Source organism: Dromiciops gliroides, chromosome 5 (genome assembly GCF_019393635.1).
Source record: "Dromiciops gliroides isolate mDroGli1 chromosome 5, mDroGli1.pri, whole genome shotgun sequence".
NCBI lineage: Eukaryota > Metazoa > Chordata > Mammalia > Microbiotheria > Microbiotheriidae > Dromiciops > Dromiciops gliroides.
The window spans coordinates 78,939,702-78,967,555 of record NC_057865.1 but is presented as its reverse complement, the minus strand read 5'-3'; positions in this window follow the sequence as shown (position 1 = coordinate 78,967,555).

Sequence of the window (27,854 nt, the reverse complement as noted above, 5' to 3'; positions counted from 1 at the left end):
GGTATAGCCCAAGTAAAGGAGGGTATGGACCTGTGGATCATGACATCAATAAGATTCTCCAGTTTGTAGAAATTATTGATTATATCAATCCTCAAGAGACTGCACGGGGTTCTGGAAGATGTCTATAATCACTTAAAGGGTTTGGTTTATCAGTTTACAAGGAAAGGTAAATTCTATAAAGAATATTTGTTGCTCAGATAGACATCTCAGTGGACACCCTCTAAAGCTTATCTGGGGCATACAGTATGCAGATGGAAAATGAACTGGATCTGGAGTTAAAATCAAGGGACATAACAGGATGAATCTCTTTCATTTGCAAATGCAGTTTTAATAACCCCAAGTTTACCATAAGAGCAAAGACTCATCTTTTCAATACAAACATTTTACTAGTGTTGCTGTTTAGCAGCGTGTGGAACATTACTGCCTCTGAAGAAATGAAGATGAGGATCACAGGAAAGGAAATGGGTTGGCCTTTTGTGGATACAAACAGGACACAATGCATCAACAATAATATGCTCCAAAGAATAGTACGCTTATTATCAAAGAATTGTATGAAGGAATGATAAATTAAGCTGGTCATGTGATGAGAATAAGGGAAGGCTAGAAAGCATTAATGTCACTGTCATAATGTCAGAAAAAAAGTGTCAGGACATTGTGTAGAAATATTTTGTGGAGAATTGTCTGGGGGTGATGGTTGTTACTCTCACAATACAGGTTGTTATGGATTAACTTTGATCTGTTTCACTTGAGGGAGTTCTAGAATAAGTGATATCACAGGTCGACTTGAGTACTGAGTAACAAAGCTATTCAAAAGTGGAGTTTGCTATCTTGAGAGGTAGTAGACCGTCTTTCATTGAAGGGTACTCAAGCAGACACTGAATGACTTCCCAGAGACATTGCAGAAGTAACTCTTATTCAGGTAATGGCTGGACTGTTTGACCACCCAGGTGTCTTCCATCTCTGAAATTTTGTGATTTCTTCAAACATTAGAACTTCTATAACTTTGCATCTCTTCTCATTATTTTGTACTTTTGTTTTTGTGGGGCTTTGAGGGTTAAGTGACTTGCCCAGGGTCACACAACTAGTAAGTGTCAAGGGTCTGAGGCCAGATTTGAACTCGGGTTCTACTGAATCCAGGACAGGTGCTTTATCCACTGCACCACCTAGCTGCCCCCTATTTCATACCTTTTTACAATGAACAACAAAAACATGGTCATTGTTGCTCTAGGTTTGTTTTCATTGTGTGTACATGTATATGTTAAAATGCCTGAAGAAGGCCTATGTCTTTATTCAGTTGAGTAAGAATAGAGAACAACAGGGGCAGCTAAGTGGCTCAGTGGATAAAGCATTGGCCCTCAATTCAGAAGAACCTGGGTTCAACTCTGGCCTCAGACCCTTTACACTTACTCACTGTGTGACCCTGGGCGAGTCACTTCACCCTCATTGCCCCGAAAAAAAATAGAGAACAACAAAAAAATAGCCTTTCCTGTTTTCTCTTCCACAGGTAAAATTGAGTGGCTAGAAAGGAAAGTCAGTAGGAATTAGTTCAGGGCTTTTGGAAATAAGAAATTAGTAAGAGAAACCAGGAGGTTGAAAATATAAGAATAGCAGAAGCAAAGTGAGATTCAGACTTGTAGTCAGCTTCTGGTACTAGGTACCCTATTAGAACTTTTGTTTTTTTTTTTTTTGTTTGTTTGTTTGTTCCTCTTATTTTATTGAACTATCCTTCCTTTTACATGCATACAAGTACAAATAGTACCACAATTTCCTTGCTAGCAGGGGACATGATTATATTGCTTTCTGTATATAAAGCTTTCAATCCCTCTGGGACCCACAGAGGACATATCTCATTATAATATTGAGGAGTAAACAAGATATTCAATAACAGTAAGACAATTTCCTCTCACTCTCCCAGTTTGGGGGCAAATCCTTTAACCTAGAGTCAGCAGAAATGTCTGGAGTTAAAGTATATAGAACAGGACACTAATAATTAAGCAAAAGATCAGAGTCCTCTTAAGCTGTAGACATAGATGAGATTGCATATTGCAGTCCACCTGTGCCAATGGAGTCTCAATTCACAAAGAATACAAGCAGTTGAATGAAGGGACAGATGCTGACAAGAGTATCTCAGGAGAGGCCTACCAGTTTTAACTGTCCACTTAATTGAGTCCAGCACATGTGGTCACGGCAAAGACAGAGGAAGGTGTCACTTTAATTAAGTTTGAAATAAGGCCTGACACCTATATGGAAGAAGTCAAAATTATTAGATATTAAATCACAAAATTTTAATGTTACAAATGACCTTAGAGGTATTGTGTTCAAATATCTTTATTTGATAGATGAATAAATGGAGGCTCAGAGAGGTTGGTCGACTTGACCAGAGTCACACAGTTGTAGGAGGGAGAGTCTGATTCTGCTTCTTCCTAGTCTAGTATCCTTTTTGCCACAGGTGGCTCATTCAAAGAGGGAAGTCCCTAAATCCCTTTTTGGATCTTAATATGTGGCATATAGACCCCACAAGTAGCAATCATGCCTGAACCATTTTATTTTAAGTTGGTCTCTCAGGACTGATAAGAAAAAAAAAAAAAAGTAATCCCCAAACATGTTGTGTTTATTATACAATTAAAGGGAAATGAGTAACTCATTTCCCATGTGGCTAATAATGAGGGGTTTTTGCCTAGCTAATTCAAACTGATGCATAATCTCTAAAAAGTCAGTTATTTTTATAATGCTTTTGGGTTTCATATTAAACCAACAGATATTCACCTTTTTTTCTTTTTTTCTCTTTCTTTCTTTCTTTCTTTCTTTCTTTCTTTCTTTCTTTCTTTCTTTCTTTCTTTCTTTCTTTCTTTCTTTCTTTCTTTCTTTCTTTCTTTCTTTCTCTTTGTTTCTTTTTCAACAGCAAAGGGCCTGAAATAGTTAAAGGGTTCACTTCTTCTAGTATTCAAGAGTATTTTGAAATACTTAAAAAATACTGTGTTGTAATGCCATAAAAACAGCCAATCTGAGCATTTTATCTGATTGTGGGGAGGGATGAGCCAAACGTCTTGCAACCCTATAAGTTTGGTAAGTAGGGAAGGCTTGCAAAGTGAATAAGTGAAAGAAAAATTAGGTTGCTAATTTTTTAGGGGGGGGGTGAGGCAATGAGGGTTAAGTGAGTTACCCAGGATCACACAGCTAGTAAGGGTCAAGTGCCTGAGGACTGATTTGAACTCAGGTCCTCCTGAATCCCTGGCCATTGCTTTATCCACTGTGCCACCTAGCTGTCCCAAGGGTGCTAATTTTTTAGCTATTTCATTGTGAATGGAGGAATTTATGGAGAATTACTAGCAGTTGATTTGTCATTCCTAATCCAGGGAAGTTCTGGACTCAAAGATTGCCTTTTCTATTTCAATTTCAATTCAAATTCAGGACCAGCTCCAAATCCACTTTCCCCTCAAATAACCCCTAGCTTAAAGTGCTTCCTCTGATCTTTATTCTTGCCATTGTTCTTTGTCTTATCCTACTTCAATAGCTGTCTCTCCAAATAGAAAGGAAAACTTTTGAGGGAAAAGATGAGTTCTATTTTTTTAAAAAAAATTTCTCTCCTAATTTCCAGCACATTGTTTCTTATAGTGATGATGATGATGATAGCTAACATTTATATGTTGCTTATCATGTGCTAGACATTGCACTAAGCCCTTGACAATTACTATTTCATTTCATCCTCCCAATAACCCAGGGAGATGGTACTATATTTATGATCATTTTATATATGAGGAAACTGAGGCAGACAGAAGTTATGACTTGCCCAGGATCACACAGCTAGCCAGTGTGTGAGATCATATTTGAACTTAAATCTTCCTGACTCCTGGCTGTGCACTCTTCCCACTGCACTGCTTAGTTGTGTAGACTCTTATACTTTGGTTGATGGATTAGGAGTCAGCAGAACATTAAATTGGAGTAAAAGATCCCGGTTTGGAACCTTGGCTTTGTCACTAATTATGGTTATGGCTATGGGCAGGATGCTTAACCATTATGGAGTCTCAGTTTTCTCATTATAAAATGAGAAGGTTGGAGTTGATAGCCTCCAGGGTTACTTATAGCTATTACTCTGTAGTTCTGTGACTGGGCACATAGGAAACTAATTTTCTTCATTGTTAGTGCCAAATGCCTATTTGGACAAACATATTTCTTTATCTTTTAATAAAAGGAAGAATTAATAGCCACAAAATACTGTACTGAGAAGGAATAGAATTCTGTCCCAGAGAGAAGCCCAATGACTAAGGAAAACTGCTGGAGACTGCATTTTCTTGTTTTAAAGTCAAGCTTTTTACTGCTTCCCCCATGCCCATAATCTACTAGTTGTTTATACTTGTCAATTCTAACTTGAAAATATTTGTTTATATTCCTTTCTTCCCATTTTTGCAACTACTACCCAAGCTAAGGAAGTCATTCTCTTATTTGGATTACTTAAATAAAATGCTTATATGTTTCCCTCTATCCTCTATCTTCTCCACATCATCTTGCCTAAAGCTGCCAAATAAAATTCCCATAGCCTAGGTTTAATCATGTCATTCTCTTACTATGACATCACTAGTGGCTTCCCATTGTCTAATTTAAACTGGGAAAACAAAATAAAGCAAAAACCTTTCATATTTGTTTAGAAACAAACTTTTTGCACTTTTCTTGTTTCTATGTATCTTTCTGAGGTATCTGTTTTCCCCTACCTATTTCAGCCATTTTGACCAAGAACCAAAATACACACCTAGAACTAGGCCTTTGAATCACTCTCACAAAACAACAAGCCAAGATTTGCAAAAATAATGAAGCTTATTCAGCTATACACCGATCTCACTAAATTATTAATAATACATAGAGTAGTGAGTGCAGAAGGATTTTGTACTGTTTGTTTAAGTCAAAAATAAAATTTTATTTATCTCATCCTAATTTCTATTTTAAAAAAATGTTTTATGGCATAGAGCTAGACCTATAATTTTATCAGACTGGAACAACCTGTTGAGGAGTTCCCTCAACCAATTAATATGGTACCTTCTGTACAATGTAAGCCTTATTTATTTAATACTCCATTTTAAAGAAATGGAGAGCTTAGAATATGGTATTCAGGAAGGCAAAGGATCTAAAATTGTAACCAAGAATAACCCACCCAGCAAAACAGAAAAATCCTTCAGGAGAAAAAAGAGGATATTCAATGAAATAGAGGACTTTCAAACTCTCCTAATGAAAAGACTAGAGATAAATAGAAAATTAGATATTCAAATACAAGACTGGAGAAGCACAAAACATCAAACATGAAAGAGAAATTATAAAGAACTCAATAAGGTTAATTTTTTTTTTATTCCTGTTTGCGAAGATGATATATGTAACTTCTAAGACCTTTATCTTTATTAAGGCAGAAGGAGTCTATGTAAATTAAGGACATGGGTGTAAATTGGTAGTATTGAAATAATCTCAACAAAATGAAGAGGGAAAAATAGGGATGTACTGAGAGATGTAGACAGAAAGAAGAATAAAATAAAGGAGGGCCAACTAAAGGAGGTAGTGTTAAGAAGAAGAATTTATATTTGAGGAGAGAGAGAGAGAGAGAGAGAAAGAGGGAGATGGAAGGAAGAATGAATTGAATAAAATAAGATAAAGGGAAATACACTGTAATCATAACTGTAAATGGAATAAACTCACCCATAAAATGGAAGTGGATAGCAGAATTGATTAGAGTGATTAGAACAATATGTTGTTAAGAGACATACTTGAAACAAAAAGACACATAGAGAGTTCAAATAAAGGACTAGAGGGGAATCTTTTATACTTAAATTTTTTAAAAAATGGAACAGGGTTGCAGTCACGCTCTCAGCCAAAGCAAAAGGAAAAATAGACCTAATTAATAAGAGATAATCAAGGAAACTACATTTTGCTAAAAAGGTACCATACACAATCAAGTAATATTTAAATATACACACAGAGATATCTATATATCTAGATAGATAGCAAGTTTTTCTGATAAAGGTCTCATTTCTCAAATATGTGAAGAACTTAGTCAAATTTATAAAAATAAGTCATTCCCAATTGATGATTGATAAGTTATTTGGGGATATGATTTTCTTATTCCACTTTCAGAGCAAGATATGAAGGCTGTCTATAGTCACACTAAGAAATGCTCTAAACCACTATTGATTGGGGAAATGCAAATTAGATCAGCTCTCAGGGGTACCATCTTACATCTTTCAGAACTTAAAAATACTACAGTGTTTACTCAAGAAATGCATTGCTTTTTTGAGCATGTCTTGCATGTGATCTGTTTATAATTAGTGTTTAATATTAATGGGTGGAATTTTTTTACTCGAATGTGAGTTGATTTTTAAGTACTAGTATCATGCTGTGGTGGAGAGACAATATGATGTAGTTGATGAAAATGTGATATTTGGAGTTAGGAAGATCTTGGTTCAAAATACTGCCTTTAGAACACAATACTTATGTGATCATGGACAAATCATTTAACCTCTCTGGGCCTCAATTTCTTCATATATAAAATGGTCATGATAATACTTTAAATATCCACTTTGCTTGGTTAGTGTGTGGCTCAAATAATATAATAAATATTAACTTTAATTTTTGCAAACTTAGAGCCCTATGTAAATTATAGCTATTTTTATATTAGTAATACCTCTCTACCCTAGACTACTAGGAATCAACCCATGTTGTCCTAGGCTCAAAGAAGACAAGACATGGGAAATCTTGGCATGACTTTTGTATCACCTAGATGAAAAGGGATAGAGGGAAAGCAGGAATGGAATGTGGAAATATATATTACTTTTTGAGAATGTATGGGGGAGGGAAGCAGTTGTAAGTGAGAAGAATTATTTACTATAAGTGATTTGGCCCCCTAGATGAGATGGACAAGAAAAAGAAAGGAAGCTCTTAAACCATTCAGCACAGTATGTTACCCTGTACCAGGACATTGGATTTCTGTTCATCCTGTCTGTTTTCACAAACTTTTATTACCACACTCCCACCCAAAAGCATGTAACTACAATTCTATATAGATCTTAATCTATGTTTTTCTGTGTTCTTTCTCAATATTAATTGGTTTAGAGGTGTGAACATCACTCAAAGTTACACATCATTAATTTTTAGACTTCTTGTCATAGAACATCACCTCTCATCAATTGGAAGCAAGACAACATTTTCTATATTCAAGTCTCTGGACTGCTGGAAAGTTCCCTTTACTGAACTCTCATTCTCATTTTGTCCCATATCCCCCAAAGAGCTGATCTAAATTAAAACTTTTCATGGCCTGCAGAAACAACTCTGCTTGGATCACCTCTCTGGGGTAAAGATGCAGAGAGAATGAGCCCTATTGTGTTCCAGTTAACATATATAAAGAATAGATAATAATTATACTAAAAAAAACACTCTCCAAAGAGGAAGGAGATATGTAGTGTCATCAAGGATCAGGTGCATTTTTAGAGGCTCAAGTTTTTCCCTGGCTTTTGGAAAGCTTCAATAAAGTATAATATACAGTCATAATTACATTGAGTCTGATGATCTTTTCTAAGCAATGACAATAAAACAACTAGAATTATCTATGTTCATTTTTTGAACATCTGTTATTTTAACATCATGTGTCTTAGTAATGTGGCATTGTATATTAGAGAATATTTGTAATACCTCTTCCATGAAGTCATGTCTGATACTATTCCCCACTAAATAAATAAGGTATTGTGAATGGTTCCTCCATAATTTCCACCTAAAATCTCCTAAAAGGCCCATGAATAGGTGCAGAGACAAGATGGTGGAAGAAAGGCATTAACATACAGAGCTCCTGATACAATCACCCCTAAAACAGCAATAAAAGAACACCATGAGCAGAAAAACACACAAAATATGGGCTGAGATTATTCTACAGCTATAGATAGAATTCAGGGGGGGCATGCTGGACCACTAGTAAAGTTTAACCCCGCCATCAAGCTGACAGACACGCTGCCAGAAGAAGTTACCATGGAACCTCTGAATTGGCTACAGCATTGGAGTCTTCTAGAGCTGAGCATGCAGTCTGGTGAGAAGGCAGATTGGCTGAATGGCGGGGGCAGGCAGAAACTGAAGTGGGACAGGGACGAATTCTGCTGGTACACCCCAGCAGGGGAACGAGGAAGAAATCCTGAGCACAGCAGCCTCAGGGGGTGGTATGCAGGCTTGTGGAAGCTAAGAACCACACCACAGAAAGCTTTGCTGGTTGGTTGTTTAGTAAGTAGGCTTGCTGTTATCTTTTGACCAGAGAACAGGTCAGGTGAAAGCAAAACTGGCCCTCCCTCAAACCAAAACACCTGGGACCCTATAGAAAGCTTTTTCAGCAACAATGAAGATCAAGGTGCACCCTCAGAAGAGGAAAACAACCTCAGGGCCCCTAAATCCAAAGCTTCCAAGAAAAATATGAACTGGTCTCAAGCTATGGAACCTCTCAAAAGGGACTTTGAAGAGAAAATAGGAGAGATAGGATGAAAAAATATCTATATCTATATCTATACATATCTATACATATCAAGAGGGGGGGAGAGAGAGAAAGGAAAGAATGGAAAGAGAAATGAGGGTGATGCAGCAGAGTCATGAGAAAAAAATTAAGAGCTTGAAAAACCAAATGGAAAAGGAGATTAGAAAACTGATGAAAATAATTGACTAAGAATTAGGATTGAAGAAATGGAAGCTAGTTACCTTATGAGAAACCAAGACACAGTAAAGCAAATCCAGTTGAATGAAATAATAGAGGGGAATGTGAAATATCTTCTTGGAAAAATAGCTGACCTGGAAAATAAAGCCAAGAGAAATCATTTGAAAATAATTGGACTACCTGAAAACCATGACCAAAACAAGAGCTTAGACACCATCCTCCAGGAGATTGTGAGGGAAAATTGCCCTGACATTCTAGAAGAAGAAGCTAAAATAGAAATTTAAAGAATCCACTGATCACCTCCTGAAAGAGATCCCAAAAGGAAAACCTCCAGGAATATTATAGCCAAATTCCAGAACTACGAGGTCAAGGAGATAATATTGCAAGCAGCTAGAAAAAAGGAATTCAAATACTATGGAGCTCCAGTAAGGATAAATCAAGATCTAGCATCTTCTACATTAAAGGACCACAGGGCATGGAATATGATATTACAGAGGGCAAAGGAACTGGGACTACAGCCAAAAATCATGTACGCAGCAAAAGTTAGCATAATTTTTCAGGAGAAAACATGGAATTTAAATGAAAAAGAGGACTTTCAGGCATTTGTGATAAAAAGGCCTGAACTGAATAGAAAATTTGACTTTCAAATACAAAACCCTGGAGAATAATAAAAAGATAAACAGGAAAAAGAAATCCCGAGGGACATTAAAATATTAAACTGTTTACAGTCATACATGAGAAGATAATAATTCCTTCTCATAAGAACTTTTTCAGTAAGGAATAGACAGAGAACACAGGTCTGAAATGAATATGAAGGGATGGTATTTGTAAAGCATTTATTTTTTGTATATCTTTGTTCTTTGTGGAGCAAACAAGGTGGGTTATCTAGTGTCTGGGGATGGATTTGGACTCTGGGCCTCCTGGGCTTAGGGCTGGTGCTTTGTCCACTGTGCCATCTAGCTAACCCATGATGAGATCTTTAAAATAAGTGTAAGGAAAAAAAATAAAATAAGGGTGAGGAGTAGGAGGAATAGGCTGGGGGAGGGGGGAAGGAAGTGGTGGAATGGGTAGAAGTAGCTAATAGGAAGGAAACAAGAAAAAAGCCTATGGAGGGGAGGAAAAGAAGGGGAGTGAGTGAACTTCACTATCATCAGAATTGGCTCAAAGAGGGAATAACACACATACTCAACCAGGTATAGTAATATATTTTGGCCATGAGAAAAAGTGGGAGGAGAAGGAGATGGGGGGGGTGGGGAGAAGAGGGAAGGAGGGAAGGGAAGTTTGGAGGAGGGAACTGTAAAACACAAAACACTTTAGCAGAAGGTGAGGATGTTTGGCATAACACCATGTATATGACATATATTGAATTGCTTGATTTCATAGGGAGAGTTGAGGAGGGAGGGAGGAAGAAAAATTTAGAAAACAGAATTAACTCAAAGGCTATAACTTCATCAGAGCGGGCTCAAGGATGGAATAGTACACATCCAATAGGGAAGAGTAATCTATTTAATCCTTCAGGAAAGTAGGAAGGGGAGGGTTGGGTGAATGAAGGGAGGGTAGAATGGGGGAGGGGGCAGTAAGTAGCAAAACACTTATGAGGAGGAGTATTAGGGAAAAATAAGGTAGACAATGGAATAAATATCATTGGAAGGGAATGGGATGGAGGGAAATAGTTACATTGATTGTCTACAGTGTCAAAATGTATGGTACCTCCTCTGTTGGGCTATTATGAAGAAAATTCTCTGTCAAGTTCAAGGTACTATATAGAAATTGTGATGAACAGGATGCTATCAGAAAAACCTGTAAAGACACACATGAACTGAAGCAGAGAGAAATGTACTGTATATAAAATAGCAGCATTAGTGTAAGATGATCTGCTGGGAAGCATGTGGTTATTTTCAGCAAGGAAATGATCCAATATAACTCTGAAGAACCTAGGAAAATTGCAGTACATGTACAGAGAAAGAACTGATGGTATGTGAAAACAGACTGAAACACATTTGGTTTTTTTGACAATTTCTTAATCTGAAGTTTTGTTTTTATCTGTTTCTACTCACAACCTAGATAAGGTAGAACTGTTTACCATGACTATTCATATATAATTTATGTTGAATTGTTTGAGTTCTTGGGGTGGGGGTGGGAGGGGAGGGAGGAAGAGAAGTTGGAACACGATGTTTTAAAAAAATTGATATTGAAATTTGCTTTTACATGTAATTTGGAAAATAAAAGTCTAAAAAAAAAGGCCCATGAAAATTAAGAGAGTCTATAGAAGTTCACTCAGTATGTGAGAATTGAAAGGTGAAGGAGAGGGAAATCAACCACAATGAAATATGGGTACTGGCCAGACCTGGATTTCATTAAGTGTTGACAAGATACTAGAAACTGATGCCTCTCAGATGAGTTCCTGGAAGTTATGCCCAAATAAGGATGAGGAGATAAGGCCTTGCTCAGGCCCTCTGGTTCCTGTCACATTTGGTGAGCTTGTGAAGGATTTGGCTATTTGCCTTCTTTCTTCTGAGACCTAGAACTTCCCCTTTGAGAAGGTAGATTTTTGGAATCTCACTAGTGGAGAGGATGCTCTGCCTGGGACCTGTCCCAGTCCGGACTCTGGAAGCTGTGAACTGGGATTCCCCAGCTAGAAATCCAGATGTCGCTGCTCTCCTGACTTGATGATGACTTTATTTTCTGTTTCTTGGGAATCTCACCCATGGGCAGGACGCTGTGCCTGGGACCTTCCTGAATGGGACCCTTATAAGTTATACCCAGAATTCTCCAGCTTTGCTATCAGGGGCTGTTGCTTTTCCATTTCAGTGATGCTGTTTTTTTTTTTTTAATTTTCTGTTTCTTAAATTGTTATTGTTTTATTAGTCAGCACTGTCTATGGTTTATATGCTCTAGGTGTAATTGTGTTTTTCCTTTTTTATATATGTAATAAAATATATCTTAAACTGCTAACCTGAACATGTTATTATTGTGCTTCTTGAATCCTAATTGAAATCTTATCTGGTGTAGCACCTGATGGCCTTTCCTTTACACCCACTCCCCTTCCATACACCCTGCACACCAAATGTCTATCACTACCTTACTCTACCAGATACAATCTTTCCCTCCTTTATTCACTATACTACTTCTTATGGGATCTATCATAGTCTACCTTTTAATATCATTATATTTGTATGCTTTTTATACTACCTACTAGCATATATGCTCTTTGAGGCCAGAAACTGTTTTAGTCATCTTTATATTTCCAACACCTGTATGAATATTTATACATTATAGGCAATTCAATGACTTAATGGATTGAGCTCAAGGAATAGCATTAGAATGACCGATCAATCTGGTCTCAGAAATTTACTAGATGTGTGATCTGTTCAAGTCCCTAACTTTTCCTTGCCTCAGTTTTATCACTTGTAAATGAGAAAACCTAAGTTCCAATACGACCTTAAATGTTTACTTTGTGGCCTAAGTCACATTTCTCCTTGACTCAATTTCCTCATCTCTAAAATGAGGAAAATAATAATACCTACCTCCCAGGGTGGTTCTGAAGATAAAACGTAAAGCTCTCTGCAAACCTTAAGACTCTATAGAAATGCTAGCTATTATTATCATTATTATTGTAGATAGTAAATGCATCTTGAACAGAATCATAGTAACCACAATTTCTCATGAAGTTTCTTTTTTAACTTAAACAAATTATTTAGAATTTTACTTTTCCTAAATTACATGAAATACAAATTCTGACATCAATTTTTTAAAAACTTTGTATTTCAAATTCTCTTCCTCCCTTCCTCCCTCCACCCCTGCTCTGCCAAGAACTCAAGCAATTCAATATAAACTATACATAAGCAGTCATGCAAAACATTCCACATTAGCCAGGTTATGAAAGAAAACAGACAAAAACAAAACTTCAGATAAAGGAACTAAAAAAATATATGCTTCAATCTGTATTCAGACACCACCAGTTCTCCCTGTGTAGATGAAGTGCATTTTTCATAAGATCTTCAGAGATGTCTTGGATCATTGCATTGCTGAAAATAATCAAGTCATTCACCGCAGATCATTTTGCAATATTGCTGTTATTTTGTATACAGTACATTTCATGTTGCATCAGCTCATGCAAGTCTTTCTGGGCATTTCTGAGAGCATTTTGCTTATCATTTTTTTATAGTAAACTACATTTATATAGTTCTTTAAAGAGAGATTTCCTTACAATAAACACATGAGGTTGATTCTTGCAACAAAAGTAATAGATAATAGTCATATAGTGTCTTATACCTAACAAAGAATTTTCTTTACAGTAGCCCAGTAAAGTAAGTACCATATGGTTCATCATTATCAATCATCATCAATCAATCCATATCATCAATCAAACCTCATCTTCATCAATTAATCCTCCTCATTAATCAGTCCTCATCATCAATCAGTCCTCAATCAATACTCAGGTTCATCCAATCATCATCAATCCACCAATTGATCAGTCTTCATCATCATCATCTTGCATTATTTTTTCCTTTGCTTCTAATTTTTTCATAGTTACTATTGTTAACTGTTTCCCTCCCTCCTATTACATCCCATATGATATTTATTCTATTTTCTATCTTCTTTCACTCTATCCCTCCTCAAAAATGTTTTGCTTCTGATTGCCATCTCCCCCAATCTGACCTCCCTTTTTTCACCCCACTGTCCTTATACCCTTCTCCTTCTACCCTCCTGCAGAGTTAGATAGATTACTCCACCTAATTGAGTGTGTATGTTATTCAATCCTTGAGCAAACTCTGATGAGATTAAAGTTTTTGACTCAGTTTTAATGAGTTTAAGGCTTATTCACTGTCCTGTTTAAATAGATTACTCCACCCAACTGAGTGTGTATGTTGTTCCCTCCTTGAGCCAACTCTGATGAAATTAAGGTCTTTGAGCCAATTCTAATGTGTAAACCTCATTCACTGCCCTCCTTCCCAAACTCTCCCTCTACTCCACAAGCCCTTTCCTGTTTCTTTTGTGTGGGATTTCACCCATTCTACCTCTCCCTTTCCTGTTTACTTTTTAATGCTTCTCTAGGATCTTGTATTTGAAAGTCAAATTTTCTCTTCAGTTTAGGTCTTTTCATCATGAATACCTGAAAGTCTTCTTTTTTTATTGAAGTCCAACTTTTTCACCTGAAAGATTAAACTCAGTTTTGCTGGGTAGGTGATTCTTGGTTGTAATCCCAAATCCTTTGCCTTCTGCAATGTCATATTCCATGCTCTCCAATCTTTTAATGTAGAAATGGCTAGATCTTGTGTTATCCTGACTGTGGCTCCACAGTACTTGAATTGTTTCTTTCTGGCTGCTTGAAATATTTTCTCCTTGACTTGGGAGGTCTGGAATTTGGCTATAATATTCCTGGAAGTTTTCATTTTGGGATTTCTTTCAGGAGGTGATCAGTGGATTCTTTCAATTTCCATTTTTCCTTCTGTTTCTAAAATAATAGGGCAATTTTCCCTGACAGTCTCTTTGAAGATGATGTCTTAGCTCTTGTTTTGATCATGGTTTTCAGGTAGTCAAATTATTTCTTTTGGATCTATTTTCCAGGTCAGCTGTTTTTCCAAAAAGATATTTGACATTTCCCTCTATTTTTTTTATTCGTTTGGATTTGCTTTATTGTGTCTTGGTTTCTCATAAAGTCACTAGCTTCCATTTGTTCAATCCTAATTCTTAGGCAATTATTTTCTTCAGAGAGCTTTTCCATTTGACTTTTCCAACTGTTGACTTTTTTCTCATAACTTTCCTGTATTACTCTCATTTTTCCTCTCGTACTGTATTTTCTAAGTCCTAATTGAGCACTTCTATGGCCTGAGACCAATTCATATTTTTTCTTGGAAGTTTTGGATGTAGGAGCCCTGATGTTGTTGTCCTCTTCTGAGGGTGCACCTTGATCTTCCTTGTTACTAAAGAAATGTCTATGGTCTGGATCATTCTCTGTCTGCTCATCTTGTCCATCTTTTACTTGACTTTAAACTCCTGTTTCGTAGTGGGGCACTGCTTACAGGCCACACTGTCCCAAGCTTCAGGAGGTCTCAGGTGGTATAGTTTAAGGAGAGGCACATTCTGTACTCACTTGGCCTGTGCTCTGGTCTGAAAATAACCCCAGGCCTACTTGCTCTTCAACCAGAAAACACAATTTTTGTTTCACTGGGTTTATAGCTCTGGGAAGCATGTGCCCTTCTCTCACCTGGGCCCTGTTTCCATTAAATTCACCAAATACTTACTAAGGGAAAATGACATGTAGAAAGAAGCTGTGGAGAATAAAAGATTTTTAATTAAGATGAGGTCTCTGCCTTTATTGTCTGATAGGTACATATGAAAGATGAACAAAAAAGTATAATATACAAATATTCTGTGAAACATACATGAAAGAACAACACAAAAAATACAGCTCACTGCAAAGCCAATGTGGGACAATATGGTTAAGGTAGAATGAGGAAAGATTCCAAGGAGAGTGATCCAGGGTGACTATTGTATAGTATGCATGAAGGAGGAGAGGAAATAACATAAAAAAGCAAACTGTGGTCTAAGATTGCATTCACACATATGAGTGTGTATCTGTGTGTGTATGTATGTGTGTTGGGCAGAATAAAGGAGGTTGCATTCTAGGCAGAGAAGTATGAATTATTTAGAAAGTACTTAGTATTTTTTGGAGGGGCAGGGGAGTTGGGATCTCCTCTCTGATATTTGCTGGCCTTGTGAACCTGGCCAATTTACTTAACTTCAAAGTTCTCTAGGAAGCTCTTTAAAGCTATCAATTGTTTTAAATTTGTTCACCTTCCTCACCTGGGATTTGTCTACTTTGATGGAATCACAAGTCCAGTTCTTGTTCCTATTATTCATTATTCAAAAGAATCCTAAAGTTGGAATGCTGATTTGCAGTCAGAAGCAATTTAGATTTTAATTCTAAATACGATACTAGCTCTGTGACCATTAGAAAGTCCCTTAAGATGTCTGAGTCCTGGTGTCTTTTATTTGAATACTAATAATACTGGTGGTACCTAGTTCATAGGTCAGATAGGTGGTACAGTAAATAGAGTACTGGCCTGGAGTCAGGAAGACTCATCTTTCCAAGTTTAAATTTGGCCTAAGACATTAGTTGTATGACCCTGGGCAAGTCACTTCACCTTGTTTACCTTAACTTCCTCATCTGTAAAATGAGTTGGAGAAGGAAATGGCAAACCACTCTAGTACCTTTGCCAAGAAAACTCGCAAAAGGATCATGAAGAGTAAGACACAATTGAAACATGACTGAACTACAACTGAACAACCTAGTGCACTGGGGTTGTTGTTAGATTCAATTGAGATAATGCATTGCAAAGGAACTGGTAAAAAGTAGAGCAATTGTGTGCATTCTAGCTATTATTGTTTCTGCAAACTGTGGCCTTAGCTTCTATTAATAATAGAGAACAAACAGTCTAGATTTACTTCCCTGGACAGTTCAATATCTGTTGTTGGTGGCCAGGATTTTATGTTGTACCATTCCATAGAATTATTAAATATTCATTGAGATCTCATCCAAGGCTGTAAAAATAACTTTTATATGGTTTCTTTCCTTTTTTGCACATGCCTGCAAGCCTCTCTTCTAATTATCCTATGTCCCTACATAAGAAACTATCTGTTCCTTTTTTATTATTCTCTAGTAGTAAATCAATATTCATTTGGACCTTTAGGCTTCACCTAATGCTCTTGGTTTTCTCTCAGCCTTCCTCCCCGCATATCCCTTCTCCAAGGACCCTGAGATGAGGACTCTTCACAGACTTTCTAGAATGTTACTAGGTCTTAATAGGAGATGAGGAAATTTCATATTCATATCTGGCCTTCCTTACAGTGTCTCCTTTTTTTTACTTAAGTTTTACAAGTCATATATAGATTGTCATATATAGAAGTAATATATAGGTTGTCATAGATAGATAGATGGATGGTTAGTCTATATGTAGAAGTCATATATAGTCCCACTACTAATATTATTCTGTGGATCATTTAATTGGTAAGTGTTTATTAAATGCCTACCATGTGTCAGACAATGTGGTAATCATTACAAGTATATGCAATAGAACTGTCCTAATTCACAAGAACATGCATTCTAGTAGGGGAGTCTCTCTCTCTCTCTCTCTCTCTCTCTCCATATATATATATATATATATATATATATATATATATATATATATATATAAAGCCTAAATATAAAGAAAATAAATAAAATATTTACAAGGTAGTTAGATAGGAAAGGAGCTAGCTGTTAAAGGAAATCTCCAACCAAACCTGTTGCTTGAGCCAAGTCTTAAAGAAAGGGACTCTAAGGAGGCAGAAATAAGGAAGGGATGTATTCTGTATACATCGGGCATGGAGACTGAATGTTACAAGTAAGAAACAAAGGAGGCCAGTTTCATAGGGAGGTGAAGGAATGTCCAATTAGAAAGAAATACTAGAGCCAAGTTGTGTAGGGCTTTAAAAGTTAAATAGAAGACTTGATGCGATAGCCTAGAGACCATAGGAAGCCATTAGAATTGATTGAATAGGGGAGTCACATGGTCAAATCTGAACATAAGGAAAATCATTTTGGCAAAAGTGTGACAGACTACAATAGTGAGAAAGTTGAGGAAAGGAGACCTATTAATGGGCTGTTGCAATGTTGTAGTTGATTGGTAATGCAGGCCTCAAACAAAGTAATAGTTGAGTTGAGTGAGTGGAAAGAAAGGTTCATTTCCCTTTGCTATCCTTCCCCTGTTGATTACAATGAGAGGGTATGAGAAGAGGGAGGGAACTTTCACTTTGGTTCCTATGCTGCCATTATGTTGAACCACAGCTATAAAACAACAAAAAATATATTTTAGAAATCTGTCCAAGAGGGTAGGTGACCACATGCATTTCATTATTTATAACCAAGGCACCCCTGGGTACTGAGCACAAGGTGCATGCCATATGGAATTTTGGGGGGGTAACCCCACGCTGCTTTTCACTTTTTACTAATGGTGAGTTTACGTACATTTTCTTTAACTGCCGTTATTTCAAAATGTTTCATCTCTTTGTGAGTGCCCTGCATATATAATCATAGAATTCTAGTTAGAATAAAACTTGGACTTTTAACAATCAGAAGTGATTTTGTTCAAGAACACATAGCTAGTACGCTAATTCATAGAGTTTCAAGCTGTGACACTGCATATCCTTCGTCTGAATGTCCATGTGAATGTTATATCTGATTCTACCATTCTGATGCTGTGTACAACAGTAATCTGGTATCTATGGACAATTCAGGATCTGTAGTAACTATTTACTGTCCAACACAGTTTGGTGGGTAAACCTTTATGTGTTTATAATACTGCAGTCTACCCCTTTTCCCCAGTGTAATGATATTCAAGTTCTTTAAAATTCCCTCTGAATTCTGAGCTTCTCCTTCTTACCTGAAGGAGTTAATTCACTTTTTCTTGGAAACAAGTATTCTGGAGACATTATTTTTCATGCTTATGGCAGCTCTACATTTACTCATGGCTCTATTTATGAAGTTTAATTAATTCTTTAATCCCACTGCTGCTTTTGTTTCACTAGTTAATATCTTGAACAGTTTTTAAATGGCTATAAATGTACTTTGAGAGCTTTTGTTGACATGCTTAAGTGCCTCCTCTAAGCTGTCTTACATGCTCCTGACAAATTGGTAACATTATTAGAGTAGGAAGTGTAAATAATAAGGTTCTCAACAACTGAAAGCATTTTAAAAATTAGCTTCAAAATGTTCCGTTTACCTCTGTGAAGCAGCTATGAGGACTAGTGATATAATCATCATTGTACTGGTTGAAAATATCTCCTGAACAGAGATAGGAAAGTAGCTAAATATTATTTAGGTGGCAGCTTTTGAAAAAGGACCCAGAAATTCTTTATTTGTTATAAATTGCTGGGAAAGCTAGAAACCAGTCCGCAAAAATTGGGCATAGAACAATATCTTACAACATGTACCAAGATAAGGTCAAAATGGATATGTGACCTAGATATAAAAAGAGATATTACAAGAAATAGAACATGGAACATATTCCCTATCACACTCATAGAAAAAACAATTTATTAATAAACAAGAGTTTGAGAACATTGTGAGGTGTAAAATGGATAATTTTATTTACTAAATTAAAAAGTTCTTGTACAAAAAATTAATATTGCCAAGATTATGTGGAAAGAAGAAAATTGGGAAAACATTTCATAGTCTTTCAGATAAAGGTCCAATTTCTTAGCTGTACACATACACATATACACACACATGCATAACTGCATACAAACAAAGATATATAAAAGTCTTTGTCAGATTTATGAAAATACAAATCTTTCCTCAGTTGAAAAATGGCCAAAGGATATTATCAGGCAGTTTTTCAATGAAGAAATCAAAACTATACATAATCATATAAAAATGTTCTAAACCATTATTGATTAGATAAATACAAATTAAAACAACTTTGAGATATACCTATCAGACTGGCTAAAATGATAGATTCCCTTCATATAGGGAATGACTAAACAAGAAGAGGCATATGATGATGATGGAATGCTATGGTGCTATAAGAAATGAGTAACTGGTTGATTTTTAGAAAAAAACAACATGGAAAGACTGGGACCTAGGAAGGAAGATGGCATCCACCTCTAGAGAAAGAATGGATAAATAGAAATGTGTATAGTATAGGGTATGTGTGTATACATGTACATATATGTGTGTAGATATGTATATGTATAGATGTATATGTATATGCACATAGATATAGATATGTGTTTATATGAATATATGTACACATATATGCATGCTTAATTGAAGCTTTCTTTAGGGCAGGGTGGGGAGGGCAGAAGAAAATAAAAAGTAAAAATGCACAACAGGGAACAAAATAAAACCTAGTGGGAAGCACAGAAAATCTGGGTAGCTTTGAAAACAATGTGTAATATTTATTCTGTAGTGGTTTTTTGTTAGTTTTTTTTTTTTTTAGTCAATAGTCTAAAATGGAAATTCATGGTCTCATATTGAATCTTCTTTTTATGTTTTGCTATTTACATGGAAATGTTTTCCCCTCATTTTGTATTTATGTTTAAAAGGAATAAAATTTAAAAAGAAAAGACAAAGGACCCAGAGTTTGTCATAAAATCTCCAAGTTTGGAAAGGATATCATAAGTCATCTAATCCAACATCTGAGGAAGAAGCCATTCCATCTAATCTGAAAATACTTACCTAGTCTCTATGTGAAGATCTTCAGTGCATTATCTCTTATTGCAAATCATTCCATTTATAAATTTTAATTTCTCTGAGTGTCAACCTCATTATATTGATTCATACTCTTTTTCTGTGACATCTCCCCATTGGCACTCATTCTCCCTTTTGGGACCAAGCAGGTTTAAATCTTCTTCCACATGATTACCTTTCACATATTTTAACATTGCTAGCAACCATTCTCTAAATCTCTTCTCTCTGCTGAGCATTCAGTTTCTTAAACTGATCCTCAGGTGGAAAGGCTTTGACTTCCTTTGCTATTCTCCTTGCCTTTTTCTAGGCTCATTCCAGCTTGATAACAGCCTTCTCAGGTATGAACACTGGGGCTACATGGGGCTGGTAATAGGGAATGTTTTTTATGGACCACATGGGAAATCAGGAAGGCTTAGTGAAGAAAGTGACCTTTGAATTGGCTTTTAAAGGATAAAAAATTGAGTAAGTAAATAGGGATAGGGATAGAATGATAGTCATAGAGAACTATAATTACTCAATCCCTGTGATAGGTGGTAGCAACTTTATACCTCAAAACACTTTGCCTCCTCTCTAAAGCACTTATGAAACATTGTATGTTACTTGTATTTGTATTTTTTTCACCTCTATCAGCTTATAAGTTCCATAGGAAAAGATGTCATCTTATCAAAATTTTATATCTACTTCAATGCTTAATTACAGTGCTTTCACATAGTTGGTACTTTAAATAAAATTTAAGTATCTGCTTTGTGTCACATACTGTGCTACACAAAGAAGATAGTAAGACAAAAATGAGGTGTTCTTTGCACTCAGGGAAGCTGGAATATGAATGTGAAGAGGTAAATACAATACATTATAAAGAGTGAAATTGGGAATTTTGGGACAGGATAGAAAAAATCAAACATAAATCTCTGAATTCTTGGGGAGAATGAGATTTTCATGAAAGATTTCATGCAAGAGGTAGTGATTAGTATTGTGGGAAGATAAAGATTTCAAAAGAGCAGAATCAAATGGACAAAGTATCTAAAATCATATTTATTAGATGGTGTGACTCTGGCACAGTATGATTAACCTATCTTCTCTCTCAAGCTGGACAACAGAATCAAAGAATTTGGAGTTGGGAAGAACTTCCAGGATCATGTAATCCAAACACCCCAAAATTGTGCAATAAAAAATCTAAAAAGTGAACCAATCAGAATTTGTTATGCAACTCTTAAAGGGCTCTAGGATAGCATTGACTGTGTGGGCTGCTTTGACATATTGGCAAATGATACAGAGGCTTACTTTATATAATTTTAAAATACTAAAACTGTCCTTTTTCATGATCCTTTCCATTCCCTATCTTCACTATTATGCATTATAGCTGCTGCCATTCAAGTTTTGAGCAGAACATCTTTATGCTATAAAATCTCTGATATTATTTTTCCTCTTTAAAATTTTGCTTTATTTCTAAAGTGGGGAAATACATATACATATACACACAATACACATATACATACACATACACATACATATACATATCCTAATTTGCAGTCCTTTTGGGGTTGTATTCAAATGAGTTATCTTATAACAAGTGATTTCTAAAGCTTTAGGTGCTTTATCTCCAAAAGAGGTTACAACATAAACCTGGGTCCTTGGACAGTGAAAGAACCCAGTCACCATACTTATAAAATGATTTTCTTGGGATTTCTGCAAATCTATTTTAAAGTCCTTTGAATTGAAAAAGGATTTTGAAATAAATATTTGATGGAGGAGGAGTTAGAGGAAACTACCTGTGTGTCTTTCCTATACTGAGGAGGTTCGGTAAAGGAAGAATAGCCTTCAAGATGCAGGGAAAAAAAAGACAGAAGCCACAAAACAAAAGAATGAAGACAGCAGTAAATCTTCTACTTTAAGATTGATATTCAAAAGTCTGAGTAACAAGTTGTAATAACCACTGAGTTATAACCAAGATGAACTAGGGAAAGCTAGAAAACATTCTGGCAGAAATTGGGATTAGACTAATAGTTCTCACCATATACTAAGACAAGTTCTAAATGAATATGAACTAGAGGAATAAAGAGGAACATTACTTATTGGATTTATGCATAGATGAAAATTATTAGCCCAATAAAGGATAGAGGATCAGAGAAAATAAAGTGGACAATTTTGGCTACACCTTTTAAAAAAGTCTTTTGTTCAAACAAAGCCAATATGGATAAAATTAAGAGAGAAATGGTTGAATTGGGAAAAAAAGTCTTTGTCATCAAGTTTTTCTAATAAATGTGTCAATGCCAAAATAAATAAGAAATAATTAAAATGTATTAGAGTAAGATCCATTCCTCAATTGAAGGTCAAAATATGAACAAAGTTTTCAAAGAAAAAAATGTCAAGCTCTCAACAGATATACAAAATGTTTTAAATCAATAATAATTAGATAATGCAAATAGGACATCACATTTCCATTTCATACTCATTAGATTGCAAAGGTGACAAATGTGTGTGTGATGTTGTAAAATAAATACACTAATGCAAGTTAGTTATGAATAAAACCAACCAATGACTCAGCCTCATAGATCCTAGGTTGATTCTCTAAAGATATAAAATATACTAGCTGTATGTATGATATCAAAAAGTGGGAAAATATCCATGTGGACAAATATCTTCATATTTTGTTCATATGTCTAATTAAATATAAACATTTGATATTTATTTTTTCTTCAAACAAAAAACCAAAAACTAATGGAATGACCATTAACCTTTGATTAGCTAAGTAAATTATGGTATTTGACTGTAATGGATGCCTTAAGTGCATATTTTTCAGGAATTAGGACATAATGACCAGGTCACATTCTTTCCTGGTTATAACATATTTAGAGTATTATGTTCAGTTCCTGGTCCTGCAATTTTAGGAAGAATATTCATAAGATTTTGTATATCTAGAGGAGAAAAATTATGATTTCTGAGTATCTCATGGTCATATGAGAAATAGAAAATATTTAGCTTAAAGAAATAAGGTTTGACACTGGGGGTGACAGCTGTCAACATGTATTTTCAGGACTATTGTATGGAAGTAAGAGTAGAAATAGAAAAGAGTAGAAATAAGAGAGGCAGTTTAAAGCTCCATATAAGTGGGACGTGGCAGCAGTTCCCACCAATTAGAACTATCTAAAAGTGAAGTGGAATGCTTTGGGAAGTATTTTTTTCTGCCTCACTAAAGGTCTTCCCAAACAGGCTGGATTGTCACTTCTTTGGATATTGTAAAGATCTCAAGATCTCTCTCTCTCTCTCTCTCTCTCTCTCTCTCTCTCTCTCTCTCTCTCTCTCTCTCTCTCTCTCTCTCTCATTAATACCTGAATGTTTTTCTAATTCTAAATGTCTGATTCTAAGGTTCTCTATAAATTTCAATCAGATATTATTATTGTAGCTTTTAAGATCTGCTACCTACTTTGAATGAATTAAGTCCCTTTGTGTCTAGTTTTGATTTGCAATTTCAGTGTCACATGAGTTTCTTAGATCTCTTTACTAGGAGTTTCATTAGGTTTAGAATTGTGGAATCCCTCTTGAATAATATTTGTATGGTTCATGTCTATCCCTACCCAGAACCTTTTCTCTGGAAACATTTCTTTTTTAAATTCCATTCTAGGGTCGAGTTCCTTTACACGAAGTCACAGATACCACTACAAACATATTCATTATTTAAAAAATAGTGAAAAGTTGGGGACTGTTTTATGCTTCTTTTAGCACAGTTAAGAAGCTATTACTGGAGGCAGCTAGGTGGCACAGTGGATAAAGCAATGGCCCTGGATTCAGGAAGACCTGAGTTCAAATCTGACCTCAGACACTTGACACTTAGTAGCTGTGTGACCCTGGGCAAGTCACTTAACCCCCATTCCCCATCTTCCCCCCACCCAAAAAAAGAAGAAGAAGCTATTGCCTTCTTCCTTTTCTTTATTATGTCCACAAGCAAACAAATTCATAAGAAAAATAGAGACATTATAAGTAAAGTGATTCAGTTTGTTAATATTGAGCTTAATGAAGGCAATATTTAATTCCCATCCAATGACAATGTTTCCTCTGGAATTTTGGTTCATTCATTTGTGTGTGTATCCCTACACAGTTCATAGTCATTTCTTGTTCCAGTCTTGTATCACTGACACCCTTTGGACCAGAGTTATGTAGTCACAGTCTCCTGTTCTTTGGTTGACTTAGGTCAGTCAACTAAACAGATGGCCATTGACCTGGCTGGTGCCATTTCCTGACAATACTTGTGACTTCATTGTATCCCTGATTTTCTCTGCCATGTCAATGTATGCCTTACTTTCTTCTTCATGACAATCCTCACCCTTCTCCAATAAGTACCTGCTCTTTTCATGCAAGGCAGTATAGGAAAAGGCATCCTTACCTAAAAGAGCTATGCTTGTAAATAAGCAAATTTAGTCTTCCCATGATGAAAGACTTCCTAATAAGAATTAGCTAAAAGTGAAATGAGCCTACTTAGGAGGCAATGGACATTGGTTAATCAGCCCATTTTTATCAAATACCTAAAATATGTCAGGTACTGTGGTAATCACTGGGCTTGTTGCTGAGTTATAGTCATGTCTGACATTGTGACACCCCCCACCCCCATTCCAGCTTCATTGGGATTTTCTTGGCAGTGATACCGGAGTGGTTTGCCATTTCCTTCTCCAGTTCATTTTACAGATGAGGAACTGAGGCTAACAGGGTTAAATGATTTGCCCAGGGTCATATAGCTAATAACTTTTTTTTGTTGTTGTTTTGTTTGTTTTGGTTTTGCTGGGCAATGAGGGTTAAGTGACTTGGCCAGGGTCACACAGCTATGAAGTGTCAAGTGTCTGAGGACATATTTGAAATCACATCCTCCTGAATCCAGGACCATTGCTTTATACACTGTACCACCTAACAGCTCCAGCTAGTAAATTTTTGTGGCCTGATTTCAATTCAGTAAGATGTGTTTTCCTAAATATGGACCAGCACATCATCCCTTGCACCACATAGCTGCACTAAGCTATGTGTATATAAATATGAAGGAGAAAACAATCCCTTCTCTCAAGAAATTTATACTTTATTGTGGAATCCAGTGGGTTGGAGCATAAGCACATATAGAACGAATGAGAAATTCTGGTGGAGATCAGTAGTGGTTGGGGGATCAGGAAAAGCCTTCATGTAGAAAGAGGTGTTTGAGTTGCATTTTGAAGAAAGGGATTCTATGAGATGAATTCATTCCAATATTGGAGAAAAGCCAGAGCAAAGATTCTGTCTTCATTTCACAAGCAAAGATTAAATAACCACTTATAGAATATTCTATAGAGGCGATCCTTTGCTATTATGGATCAGACTATATAATAACTGAATTTCTTGCTGGATTTGAAATTCTTTAACATTTTGATTGGTCAATGAAAGTAATTGAATTATTTTGTGAAAAAACAACCAGAAATACTTTCAGCCCTCTATGTCCCAGATGATTGCTCATGTTGAAATTGTGGGAAATAACCCCAAAGCTAGTGAAACAACTGTTTAACAGTTTGTCATGAAATTAAAATACCAACTTCTCTTCATTTTCCCATGCTTTGCTGGTACAAATGTCTACTAGGAGCTGTGATCTGACAATACAAACAGTGTACTCCTAAATATTTGTTGAACATCACAGTCTCTCACAATATGTTTTGGATGTTTCTCCCATTAGTAATATGGTTTTGGTTCCTAAACTTGGAAAATGCATGAGCTGACCATTGGGTTCTGTTTTTTCCAACATTTTGTTCATTATGTAAAGTCAATGGACAGATATTTAATTAGGGATTTCTTCAATGGGGAAAGTTCTAATATTTTAATTTATTTTTAACTGTGTCCTTCACCAAGCCTCAGGGTACTATGAAATTCAGAACATCAACAAAAACAAAAGCAAATCATTAAAATGCTGTAAAAAAAATTAAACTATCAACACCATGGAAATAACATCTTGTTACATGCCTCTTGGGCTATGTCAGCCTAAAGTGATAGGTTTTTATATTTGTCCCACTCTCTGCTTCTCTTATAAATCAATCTCTCTGGAACCTTAATTGTTTTTGCTGTTCCTTTCCAAATTCCCTTCATTTTTCCTGTCTTTTGCTGGTACAGACTTCTAGTAGAAGCTATATTGCTGACATGGTAGGAACTGTCTTTTTGAATTCAAAGAAAGATGATTTGAGAAACACATGGGGATTCCATCTCTTAAGAGTATTGGAATTTCATCAAAATAGTTACAGGATTGACTAAGGTTACAAATGTAAGGAAAGGAGTGGAAAGAACAAATCCGACAGTTGAATATCTCAAGTTAGAGAAAACAGGTATGTTCTCTCTACCTATGAAGACATTTTCTCCAGGGATTAAAAATATATTTAAAACATTTTTATTGAACTTTTCATTTTACCTTTTTTTCTTTTATTGAGTGAGAAAGATTATTATGTGCTGAAATCACTATAAGAAGAAGATGCAGTGGTCCCTTCCTTCAAAGAGCTAATAATCTAATATCAGGGTTTGGAAATGTCTAGAATTAATTATAATGTACAATGAAAAGGACAGTTGTAAAAGAGGTATAAACTAGTAGCCTGGGGCAATTAGAGTTTTATATATATACTTCACTATACTTTTTTTTAAACCTTAGTATTTTATTTATCCAGTTACAAGTAAAGATAGTTTTCAATGTTCGTTTTTATAAGATTTTGAGTTCCAAACTTTTCTTCCTCCCTCCCTTCCTTTCCCCATCTCCAAGACAGAAAACAATCTAATATAGGTCATATATATTAATCACATTAAACATATTTCCACATTAGTCATGTTCTGAAAGAGGAATCAGAACAAAAGTACAAAACATAAAAAAAAAAAAGTAGAAATAGTATGGTTCAATCTGCATTCAGATTATGCATTTCTTTTTTTTTCTGGATGTGGAGAACATTTTCCATCATGAGTCCTTTGGAATTGTCTCAGATCATTGTATTGCTGTCTTGGATCATTGAATCACAGTTAATCATCACACAGTGTTGCTGTTACTATTTAAAATATTCTCCTGGTTCTGCTCACTTCATTCGGAATCAGTCCACTTAAATCTTTCAAGATTTTTCTGAAATATGTCTTCTCATCATTTCTTATAGCAAAATAGTATTCCATTACATTTACATGCCACAACTTGTTCAGCCATTCCTCAATTGATGGGCATCCCCTCAATTTTCAATTCTTTGCCACCACAAAGAGAACAGCTATAAATATTTTTGTTCATGTGCATCCTTTTTCCCTTTTCATGATCTCTTTGGGATACAGATGTAGTAGTGATATTACTGGGTGAAATGGTATGCACAGCTCCATAGCCCTTTGGGCATAGTTCCAAATTGCTCTCCAGAATGGTTGGTTCAGTTCACAACTCCACCAACAATGCATTAGGGTTTCAATTTTTCCACAACTTCTCCAACATTTATTATGTTCCTTTGTTGCCATATTAGCTGATCTGATAGGTATGAGGTGGTAACTTAGAGTTGTTTTAATTTTCTCTAATCAGTAGATAGAGTATTTTTTCATATGGCAATAGATAGCTTTGATTTTTTCATCTGAAAACTGCCTGTTCATATTCTCTGACCATTTCTCAATTGGGGAATGACTTGTATTTTCATAAATTTGATTTAGTTATCTATATATTTTAGAAATGCAGCTTTAACAGAAACACTGACTATAAAAATTATTTCCCAGCTTTTTGCTTTCCTTTTAATTTTCACTGCATTGATTCTGTTTTTACAAAACATTTTTGTAATTTATTGTAATCAAAATGATTCATTTTGGATTTCATAATATTTCTCTCTCTTGTTTGGCTATAAATTCTCATAAAGGTAAACTATCCCTTCCTTTTGTAATTTGCTTATGATTACATGTAAATTTTATAGAAAAGTCTTTAATAATGTCTTGTCTTATTAGGGTGAAAAGGATGGAGAG